Source organism: Ochotona curzoniae, unplaced genomic scaffold, assembly GCF_017591425.1.
Source record: "Ochotona curzoniae isolate NIBS_2020 unplaced genomic scaffold, NIBS_Ocur_1.0 scaffold_3208, whole genome shotgun sequence".
In the NCBI taxonomy this organism is placed as follows: domain Eukaryota; kingdom Metazoa; phylum Chordata; class Mammalia; order Lagomorpha; family Ochotonidae; genus Ochotona; species Ochotona curzoniae.
The window spans coordinates 60,086,282-60,096,846 of NW_024467106.1; the positions used below are offsets into that span (position 1 = coordinate 60,086,282).

Consider the following 10,565-nt stretch of genomic DNA (forward strand, 5'->3'; position numbering starts at 1 on the left):
TGTAATAACACTTCAGATCTGACCGGGACACTACATCCAGAAATCGGAGTTCTACCTGATTTAAATGTAAGAGAAAAACTCCTCCAGCTAGGAAAGATGATCATTAATCAACATTGCCAATGTTCATTTCAGCCAAGCATAGAAAGTAGAGGAAATACAAGAACAAAAACTAAGTTTTTGTCTGACCTTTGGAAAAAGGCAACGGGTCCCTGATACGGAGTGACTCTCGAGTGGCCACTCACCATGCCTATGGGCATGTGAAAATACCTCAAAGCAGGAGGGAAGAAAATAAAGATCTTTACCTGAAATCTTGCCAGAGGCAGCAGTCCACTGCAGTCCTGCAGTCTGCCCTAACCTCCAGGGTTACTCAAGAAAAGCTATCCTTTCATCAGAGCTATCACCTTTATTATCTGAAGTTCAAAGTTTGGAATCCAGATAACCTTGAGAGTTGCGCATTAATTGCAATTATTTCAAACCTTACCTTGTTCTAATAATGCACATCAAAAGAGAGAGAATCCAAGCAAAGGAATAAGAGGAGGAAACTGAAGGATGGAGTCCCTCATCAAATTTCAGCCTGAAGGATGCTGCTTTACATCTTCCTGCCCACACCATGCAGCCCCCAAGTGCAGCTCCCTCCGTGGTTCTTCCCTCCCCCTCTCCCCCGCCCCGCACCACGCAGCCCCCAAGTGCAGCTCCCTCCGTGGCTGTCAGAGGTGGGTCGTGCTCAGCAGAATCCCCTTCTTGCCGAGGTCACAATTCGGTACATTGACTGCCAGGCTCCTCAGAAGAGGAGAGCTCACAGATGCTGCTGTCCTGCCACAGCGGCTCAACGTCCTCCCCAGTGCCCCTTTCAGGGGAGCTGGCCAGGCTGCCACTGCCACTGCTATGCTTTTGAGCGCCACCAGCTTTGCTGTACTCAGGGATGAATAAGGCAACCAGAAAAGATGTAAGAACTATACATGCTCCAAATAAAAACGGTGGGCCTGCAGGGTGGCACTGTTGGAATTCAATTCCATACCCAGATTGGTGAGCTCCACATGGCGGCCACAGTGCCTGCCAACCATATCATCCAGGTCTGAGATCCAAACCTGTACCAGGCCAACTGGAACATCTGGAAGCCCAGGCCAAGGAGGACAATGCTCTTGTTTCCCAATGACCTCATCAAGATGCTGAGAAAGACTGGCTGAGCCACAATAGAAAGAATTCCTACCATAGCTATGAAAGCTACAATTTTCACAGATCCAAAACCTATGACCTGCCTGAGATACAGGGAAAAGCTCGAATACTGTCCAGCTTCAGGAAGGTAGGAAAGAAACACGGTGATGCACTTAAGTAAGACAGTAGAATCTTGGCCAACTTTCTTTAATGACGCGAAAGGGTCCACTTGTTTCCAAGAAATCTGAGCTCCCCAGGAGACTGGTCGCATTTTCTCAGGAAGAGATCCTGGAACAGCCACCAGGATGAAGCAGATGTCCAGGAGGGCCACCATGGTGGCCACCAGCACCACAAGGCTGTCCCCATAAGTGGCAGAAAGGTATGCTCCAATGGCCGGGCAGCTGACCAGACTAGCGGCAGATGTGGCTGAGACCCTTCCGTAAGCGGGGCTTCTCTCGTGCTCCTGGGTAATGTCAGCGACATAGGCGACTGTCACAGAGAAGGTAACGGAGAAGACTCCAGACACAGAAATCATTGCAAAATCCCACCACGGGCTGATCCTCATCAGGGGGATTGGGAAGCAGGTGAAGAAAACGGTGCTCAGGAGGAAGGACTTCTGCCCCCCACACGTCAGACAGAGCTCTTATCAGCCTTGCGCTCAGAAACCAGAGCAGGTCCTTTACACCTTGAATGAGACCATTCGTAAGAAATGTGTGCTGAAGAAATGTTTCCTGCAAAACAGTCAACACTGGAGTTGTCAGAATTCAAGGAAGATGACAGCATGATGCACACTGGGCCGGCCAACGCCTGGTAACAAGCCTGCACGCGCGGCCTGCACTCCTGCGCGTTTCTTGGGCATCGCTGCCACCTCTGCTCCGGACACCGTTTTCCGCTCCGGCTCCCGAGGTGGTGGTGGTGGCGGCGGTCGGGTCTCATGCCGCAGCCATGCCCGAGCCGCCTCGGGATGCTCCGGGATGACGGCCACGCCTCGGGGGCGGCGGCGCCCTGGGCTTCATGGGCTTTGCGCCCCCCGACAGCCTGCGGGCAGGGCGGCGGTGCAGCGGCCACGCCGAGCGCACCGAGGGACGCGCCGACCAAGGGCTCCTCCCCGCAAGCGCCCCGGCAGCCCGGCCCCGCGCGCCCCGCGACGCCCCCGCCAGCGGCCCGTCCACAGCCCTTAAATTTATCATCAGGAAATTTAAGCTGAAAAACATTCTTAATTGAGGGAGATAGATGAGTGAATTGACGGACCAGAAAGAGCCAAAAGATGCTTCTTTTCATCCCGTGCTTCTAGTTAGTTTGAGTGACATTTGCCTTTAGTAGTTTGTCATTAGAAACGTATAAAGTCCACAGAGGATGACATAAGGCCTGCCTTCTGTGTTTTGAGGCTGGAAACCCAGTGAGGCGCAGTGCTTGTTGCAAAGACTCACAGGCCTAACCCCGTAAGGCACCCTTGGAAGCCATCCCTTGGTGACCATTCCTCACAAGGACTCAAGCCGATCTATAGAATCATTAATTGATAAACGTTTGCATAGTCTTGAGTTCATACTGTGATTTGAGAATCACAGGTACATAGTGATTCATACTGATTTATATCCTTGGGATCATACTGGTTCGTAGAACCACAGATGCATACTGATTCACAAAGCATGCTGACTTACAGCATAGTAAATCCGTTTTGATACCTTCAATTCAAACCCAGCACCACAGGACACATGATGGTCTCTTCCTGCTTTCTTCATTTGTAGCTCTTTCTCCCACAGAATTTGGCTCTCATTGTCCACAGTTCTGTTTGCTTCTCTGCTCAGTCCCAGAATGCACATAAAATAGTTAAAAGAACCATCTACCCCCAATCCTTGTTGAATTTATTTTTGAGCGTACTAAAATTTAGCGTTTTCTAAATATAAAACCAATGAAGAAGTATATTCAAAGAGGTGTTCTTTCTATGGCTCCTACCTAGCTCCCGTTCCCCTATCCTCTCCAGCTCACTCGTCTAACCTCTATAATTTGATTTGTGTGTAGTTCTTGTGCATTTTTCGCACAAATGGGTAGATCTGAGGTGTCCTCACAAAGCTTATGGAAGTGGCCATCATTTGTCAATTCAGTATTTCCATGAATCTTTTCTAATCTCCTTGTATTTTAGTCTCTTTCTTTCTTATATGAAAACTAGATACATCATGAAAGAAGTTCTTATCTAACGTAACTCCAGTCTTGAATCCAAAATGAATAATCCATTCAGAAACTAAACCAAATTGTATTAGTCTTTGCTAGGAGCTGCCATCATGGTATAACATGCTACACTTGCTCAATTTTCCTTCCCTCTGACAGGGAATATCTTTTTCCATCTTTTCATTTTCAGTCCTTGTGTTTATGTATTGCTGAGTGTATTTCTTATAGTCAGCAAATGGATGATTTTCATTTTTTAATCCATTAATCTAGAGTATATGTTTTAATTGGAGAGTTTAGGCCATTTGCATTCGTGGTTGTTACTGAAAGGTAACAGCTTGGCCCTACTACTTCTTAGTAGATATTCTTGTTGCTTGCTTTGCTTTGTATTTCTTCTGTACCTTTTTTTTCCCCCTAGGAATTGTTGTACCTTCACATTCTTTCATGTTCCTTCATTAGATATCTGGAGGTGTTTTCTGGTTATGGTCAGCATGCTCTGGCCAGTGCTCATGTGGGCTGTTAGAGTCCAGATGTGGCATAACTCTTCTTTCGTCAGCAAAGGAGAGGTAGTGAACATGTTTGTTAGTGTAAATACAACCTCTTGTCTTACAAGGTGATTAGTGCCTGGGTTTAGCCCACAGTGGCTGCAACCCCCACCCACACCAGCATATGTATCACTGTGACTTTTGGTGATCTTACTCTGGAGGTCTCTCCCAGCTGGTCTGAGTCACCTTCAGAATGGCTCTCCTCCACTACCCCCACTGTGAGGTCACCAACTCAGACTTACAGTCATGAAGACCATGGCTTTATCCTTTTGATAGAACCACTTGATTGTGTGTACTCTCAAAGAGCCAGACGCATGCTACAGCAGTTGCAGCCACCATAATCTTTGGTGACCTTTCTCTGACCAGTTCTCCCAGCTGGCCTGGGCTCCCTTCAAAATGACATCTTCTCCCCATCAGACCAAGTGCATTGTGGGAGAACGGGAGAAAAAAGTATACTCTGCCTGTGATGACCTGCTGAAACCCTTCCCCTGCTCTGGCTCCAGTCTCATCACAAAGTGTGGTCATGGTATTCTATGCCACACCATGTCACCAGTGACTGTCCACTACAGTCTGCTCCCACCACTCTCTCTGTATCTATTCTCTTCCCCGGTCTCCTGTGTGGTGTCTCTGCCCATGATGTTTCTCAGCCCTCTGCAAAATTTCCACTGTGGACCTTATTCCAGCTCTCCTTTGGGAATAAACCTTATCCACTTCGTTTTCACTAGCTGTCACTAGTCAAAATCAGCACAGCTTTCCCATTCAGCCATCTTGGAAACTCCTGTTTAATTCTTTAAACTTGGTCCCAGGTCTAGCATTTGAGATACCTTTTTTGCATATCAGAGTTGCAGCCTGAGCTCAGTGGCCCCTCTAGCAGCCAGTTGCAACTTCTTGGGAGCAGTGATGATAACTCAGTTGGTTTGATTCCTACAACCCGTGGAGATGACATGAAGTGAGATTCCGATTCTCTGCTTTGACATGGCCCAGTCTTAGACATTTGTATGTGTCTGAGGAACTGTTGATAGGTGTCCTCCCCGCTTTTCCAAACTCCTCACCTTATTCTCTACCAAGTAAATTTTTAAAATGAGGAATAAAAGAGTATTTTTTTAAAGAACAGTTTTCTTTTGGTTTTTAAACATTTACTATAGATGTTTTGAAGTCTTTATCTGCTAATTTAAATATCAGACTCACATACAAATTTTAATATTTTTAAGAGATTTGTTTATTATTATTGAAAGGCAGATATGCAGAGAGAAGCAGAGACAGAGAGAAAGATTTTCCATCTGCTGGTTCACTCCCCAAGCAGCTGTAATGGCCAGAGCTGAACCAGTACAAAGCCAGGAGGCAGGAGTTTTTCTGTGTCTCATCATACATATAGACATGCACAGGTGTTCAGTGTCAGACCACAAAGGATGTGTAGAAGTTTTTTGCAGTCTCATTTTCATTCTTCATTTTTCTGTTAGATTCTTGTTTAGTCGGGGCAGGCATTTGGTGCAGCAGTTGAATTGCTACTTGGGATGCTGATATTGCAGACAGAGTGCCTGTCCCAACTTCCAAATGTCGCCCTTCTGTTATTATGTGTTCTGGGTAATAGCAGGTAATGGCTAGTTCCTGGGCACCTGTCACAATAGAAGACCTGAGTTGAGTTCCTGTCTCTTGACTTTGGCTTGACCCCTGGCTGGCCATTGCAGGCATTTGTGAATGAACCAACAGATGGCAGATCTGTCTGTGTTTTGTCATGCTACCTTTCAAATGAAAATAGATAATTTAAAGTTTTATTTTTCTCTTATATTCTTGCTAACTGCTAGATAACAGAAACAAAATTAAATAGAGGGCTCATGCATGGAAAATATATCTCAAAATAAAAACATGTTCTAGTATTGTACTCAGTAAGAATGTTTGAGCAATGAATTTTAGAGCAATGGAATTTTAATTTGTTGTTTGGTTTTCTTACATTCAAATCAAAGAGCTGCAGAAACAGTGCACAGCAATTCAGACCCAAGAAAATGTGTATGAGACCAAGTGAATATGAAACCAAAAGAGAAAATGGTTCTCTTCTAAGAGCAGGAGAGATGGGGAAATCTGCCAACGACAGTAGGAAAAAAGCATTTTGTTTTGCTCTGCTTTCTCTCTCTAAAATGTTTGTTTGCTTTTATTTAAAAGGCTAATTTTTACAGACAGGAGAGGAGAGACAGAGTTCTTTCATCCACTGATACTCTCACCAAGTGGCATCAATAACTGGAACTGAGCTGATTTGAATCCAGGAGCTTCTTACATGAGTACAAGGACTCAAGGGCTTTGGCCATCCTCTGCTGCTTTCCAAGATCATAAGAAGGGGAGCTGGATTGGGAGTGGAGCAATTGGGACGCGAACCAGCACCCATATGGGATGTCAGTGCCACAGGTGGAGGATTAGCCTGATGTACCACTGCATTGGCTAGGTTTTTTTTCTTTTTAAATTAAGCATACATTTTGATGTGTCACTTAGGCCAAACATTGTTCCAACAATTTACAAGTAGTGTTTTGTTTAGTATTCATAATGATTTTTATTGTTTAAATATTTTTGTTCTATCCATTCTCACCTAAGTGAACAGATAGATATTCAGTACCTTTTCTAAGGTCACATGGGTTTGGTTAGAAGCATCAGGGTATAAACTCAAGTTCACTGTTACCACTTTCTAGCTTCTGTTTCCATCATTACAACTCCATAAGATTTACCTGACAATGCACTGAAAATAAGAATAAGCACACTCAGGCCCAGCGTGATAGCTTAGCGGCTAAAGTCCTTGCCTTGAACACACCAGGATCCCATATGTGATCTGGTTCTAATTCCAGCAGCCCTGCTTCCCATCCAGCTCCTTGTCTGTGGCCTGAGAAGCAGTCAAGGAGAGCCCAAAGCCCTGGGACCCTGCACTTGTGTGGGAGACTTGTGAAAAATTCCTGGCTCCTGGCTTTGGATTGGCTCAGCTCCAGCTGTTGTGGCCGCTTGGGGGAGTGAATCATCAAACGGAAGCTCTTACTCTCAGACTCTCCTCATCTCTGTATATCTGCCTTTCCAAAATAAAAATAAATAAGCACACTCCATGTTGTGAAACAACTGCTTCCCTGTAGCCTCTGGGATCTTCCATATGTGAGGAAACTTCAGAATTTTTGTGGAAAAATGGAATTTAAAGAGTATTTTTGTGCATGTTCTCATCCTGTTTTGCACTTGCGGAGTTAGGCTCTAGACTGCACTCCAAATTTAGAACATGTAGTGTGAGAAAAGTGTGTTTAAGAGGACAAGGGAGAGAGAATGTCTTAAAGCAAAAGGTCATCTCAGCAAATCAGAGTGTGGTTTTTTGTGTGTGTGTGTGTTGGTAGTTCATCCTGAAGGAAGTAGTCTTGTCATGTCCACTCCTGGAACCTGCACTCTCCAGAGGACAGTCCACCTTTCTCCCCTTTACTGGAGAACCTAGTCTATTGAATAACATTGAGGTAACCCAAGTTTCTTTTTTGGTTTTTGATAATATTACCTTAGTAAATATTTATGTCCTGACCTCTTTAATTTAATACCTATGTCCTGACCTCTATAATTTTGACCTCTTTAATAACTTAAGCTTAATTTTATAGTATGTAACATCTTCTGAGTATTTTGTAGTCGGAATATTTAGTCATGAGTTTATTTCCCACTCTGGTCACTGATTTTCCTTCCCAGAGAAGTGAGCTTGATCTTGATTTTTTCTTAATTTTAATTTATATATTTTTAAAAGATTTATTTATTTATTGGAAAGTCAGATATAGAGAGAGGAGGAGAGACAGAGAGGAAGATCTTCCGTCAGATGATTCACTCCCCAAGTGAGCGCAACGCCCGATGCTATGCTGATCCGAAGCCAGGATCCAGGAACTTCTTCTGGGTCTCCCACACAGGTGTGGGGTCCCAAGGCTTTGAGCCATCCTCGACTGCTTTCCCAGGCCACAAGCAGGGAGCTGGATGGGAAGTGGAGCATCTGGGATTAGAACCGGCGCCCATATGGGATCCTGGCGCGTTGAAGGCAAGGACTTTAGCCGCTAGGCCACACCGCTGGGCCTGTGATGCTTGATTTTTAAAAAAGCTTTCCATAGTTATCCTTGGCCCCTTGCCACCCATGTGGGGTATCAGAATGGAGAAGCTGTCTCCTGATTTTGCCTGTTCCAGACCTTGCTGTTGCAGTCATCTGTGGAGTGAAGCAGCAGATGGAAGAACTTTATCTCTTTCTCCCTGTTGCTTTTTCATACAATAAATGTTTAAGATGCTTCATTCTTTCTGTTTAAAATTAATACATAACTAAGGTTTTTGTAAAATTGATTGAAAATATGTAGTTTGAAAAGACTACAGATATCAAAATCTTTTGCATCAAAAGAAACTTGTCTTTTCCTGTCATTTTCCATTAACTTTTAAAAAAAGATTTATTCATTTTTATTGGAAAGTCAGATATACAGAGAGCAGGAGCGACAGAGAGGAAGATCTTCCATCTGATGATTCACTGCCCAAGTAGCTGCAATGGCTGGAGTTGCACCAATCCGAAGCTAGGAGCTAGAAGATTCTTCTGGGTCTCTCTCGTGGGCGCAGGGTCCCAAGGAATTGGGCTGTCCTCAACTGTTCTCCCAGACCACAAGCAGGGAGCTAGATTGGAAGTGGAGCAGTGGGGATTAGAACTGGCACCCATATTGGATCTTGGTACATGCAAGGGGAGGACTTTAGCTACTAGCCTACTGCGCTGGGCCCTTCCATGAACTCATGAACTTTTATAAATTCTGTCATATTTATTTACAGCAACATGATATGTACTATGGTTTTGTTTGTCCTGGTAACATGGCTCCTATATTTCTGTAGGGTAGATTTTTACAATGCGAGGTTTCATCATCCCTTAAAATGCAACGTATCGGAAAGGATAAGGTGGACAGATTCAGCAAAAATAAAGCCTCTGCATTTGAATTTGAACAAATTAGCTTTTATTAAAATATAACTCCATGGATTATGACTGGGTTTTTCTGATAGTGTTTAATACTCAAGTCAGTATTTATTTGTCAATTGCAGTTCTGAAATGGGGACATCGTGGAGGAGGATAAAATTACTTTTGTAAGATAGACTTTAACTGATAAAGTCACTTAAGATAGGTAGATTTTAAGTGAGCCCGATTATTAAATCTCTATGTGAGTCATAAATGTTCAATGAAACGCAGTGTGAATTCCTACTTTTTGAAAACTGACTTGATAGAAACAAAAATTCCGGAGAGTCAGGAGTCCAAACCCCTCAGTGTTTGCCAAATCTAAAATCCTTTGCCAGATTATTTTGTAATGGAACCTCACATAGACCAACACCGAATGCAGCATTTTGAAAGGCTGGGACAAGAACCAAACGCCTTCAGTGCCTAGAGGAAACAGGTGCTCGGCCAGCTGCAGGAGACTCAGCTTTTGCGAGCAACTCTGAGAAAAACTGTGTCCGGAAGGGCTTCTTTCTGCCTCTGTGGGTAGAAGGTTATGAGTGGATGTTCCTCAGACCCAGGAGGCCAAAGGCGAGACAGCCACAGGAGTTTCGGCTGCAGCTGTCCCTTTAACCTAGTGACCAACAGCCCTCTAAAATCTGCCATCTCGTAGCTCTCCTCAACTCGCACCCAAAACCTTCCTGGGACGCCCTGAGGCGGCAGCGCGATGTGAGTGCGCATGCGCGGTCCTTCCAGCCGGCGTTCTCGCGTCGTCTGCCAGGGGCGCAGCACGAGGGCCGCCTGGGTGCCCAATGGCAGCGTGGTGTGAGTGCGCATGTGCAGTCCTCCCAGCCGGCGTTCCCGCGTCGTCTGCCAGGGGCGCAGCACGAGGGCCGCCCGGGTGCCCAATGGCAGCAGAGCAGTGTGAGTGCGCATGCGCAGGCCTCCCAGCCGGCGTTCCCGTGTCGTCTGCCAGCGGCGCAGCACGAGGGCCGCCCAGGTGCCCAATGGCAGCGTGGTGTGAGTGCGCATGCGCAGTCCTCCCAGCCGGCGTTCCTGCGTCGTCTGCCAGGGGCGCAGCACGAGGGCCACCCGGTGCCCAACGGCAGCGCAGTGTGAGTACGCATGCACAGCGCTCCAAGCCAGTGTTCCTGCGTCGTCTGCCAGCGGCGCAGCACGAGGGCCGCCCGGGTGCCCAACGGCAGCAGAGCAGTGTGAGTGCGCATGCGCAGCCCTCCCAGCCGGCGTTCCTGCGTCGTCTGCCAGCGGCGCAAGCACGAGGGCCACCCGGTGCCCAACGGCCGTCGGCCCGAGGCCCTGAGATACAAGAAACGGTAATGGCTGCACTGGCCTCGTGTCCTGAGCATGTTACCGAGGCGCTTTGCCGGTGTTGCCGGCTGTCAGCCTCGGCGTGGGCAGGGCACGCGGCCCTGTGCGGCCCAGCGCCCGCGCCATGGCCCGGCTTGCTATTGTTTCTGTTGGTGCGGACGTTGATCTTACAAAGGGAGATCCTGAAGTGTGTCCCATCGGGGTCTGTTGTCCTCCGAGGAGGGCAGAGAGGGGCTGTTTCCTCAGGATTGGCAAGCCCTGATCCTGTTCCTCCAGGAATGGGACCAGGTCTCAGGGGGCGTGTTGTTTGACTTCCATGAAGAAAAGTGGTCAACCTGCTTTTTGTTAAAATCTCAGATTAGGGATGTGTGACTGACTTGGCTTGATTCAGTTGAGCTTTCTTCATATCCCAGGCTGTCGAATCATGAACA

General features: G+C 46.5%; 1 pseudogene; it reads right to left on the reverse strand.

The window, feature by feature from the left end:
• Positions 1–665: 665 nt before the first annotated feature.
• Positions 666–2,020, reverse strand: LOC121144670 (annotated as a pseudogene).
• Between the last annotated feature and the right edge of the window lie 8,545 nt (positions 2,021–10,565).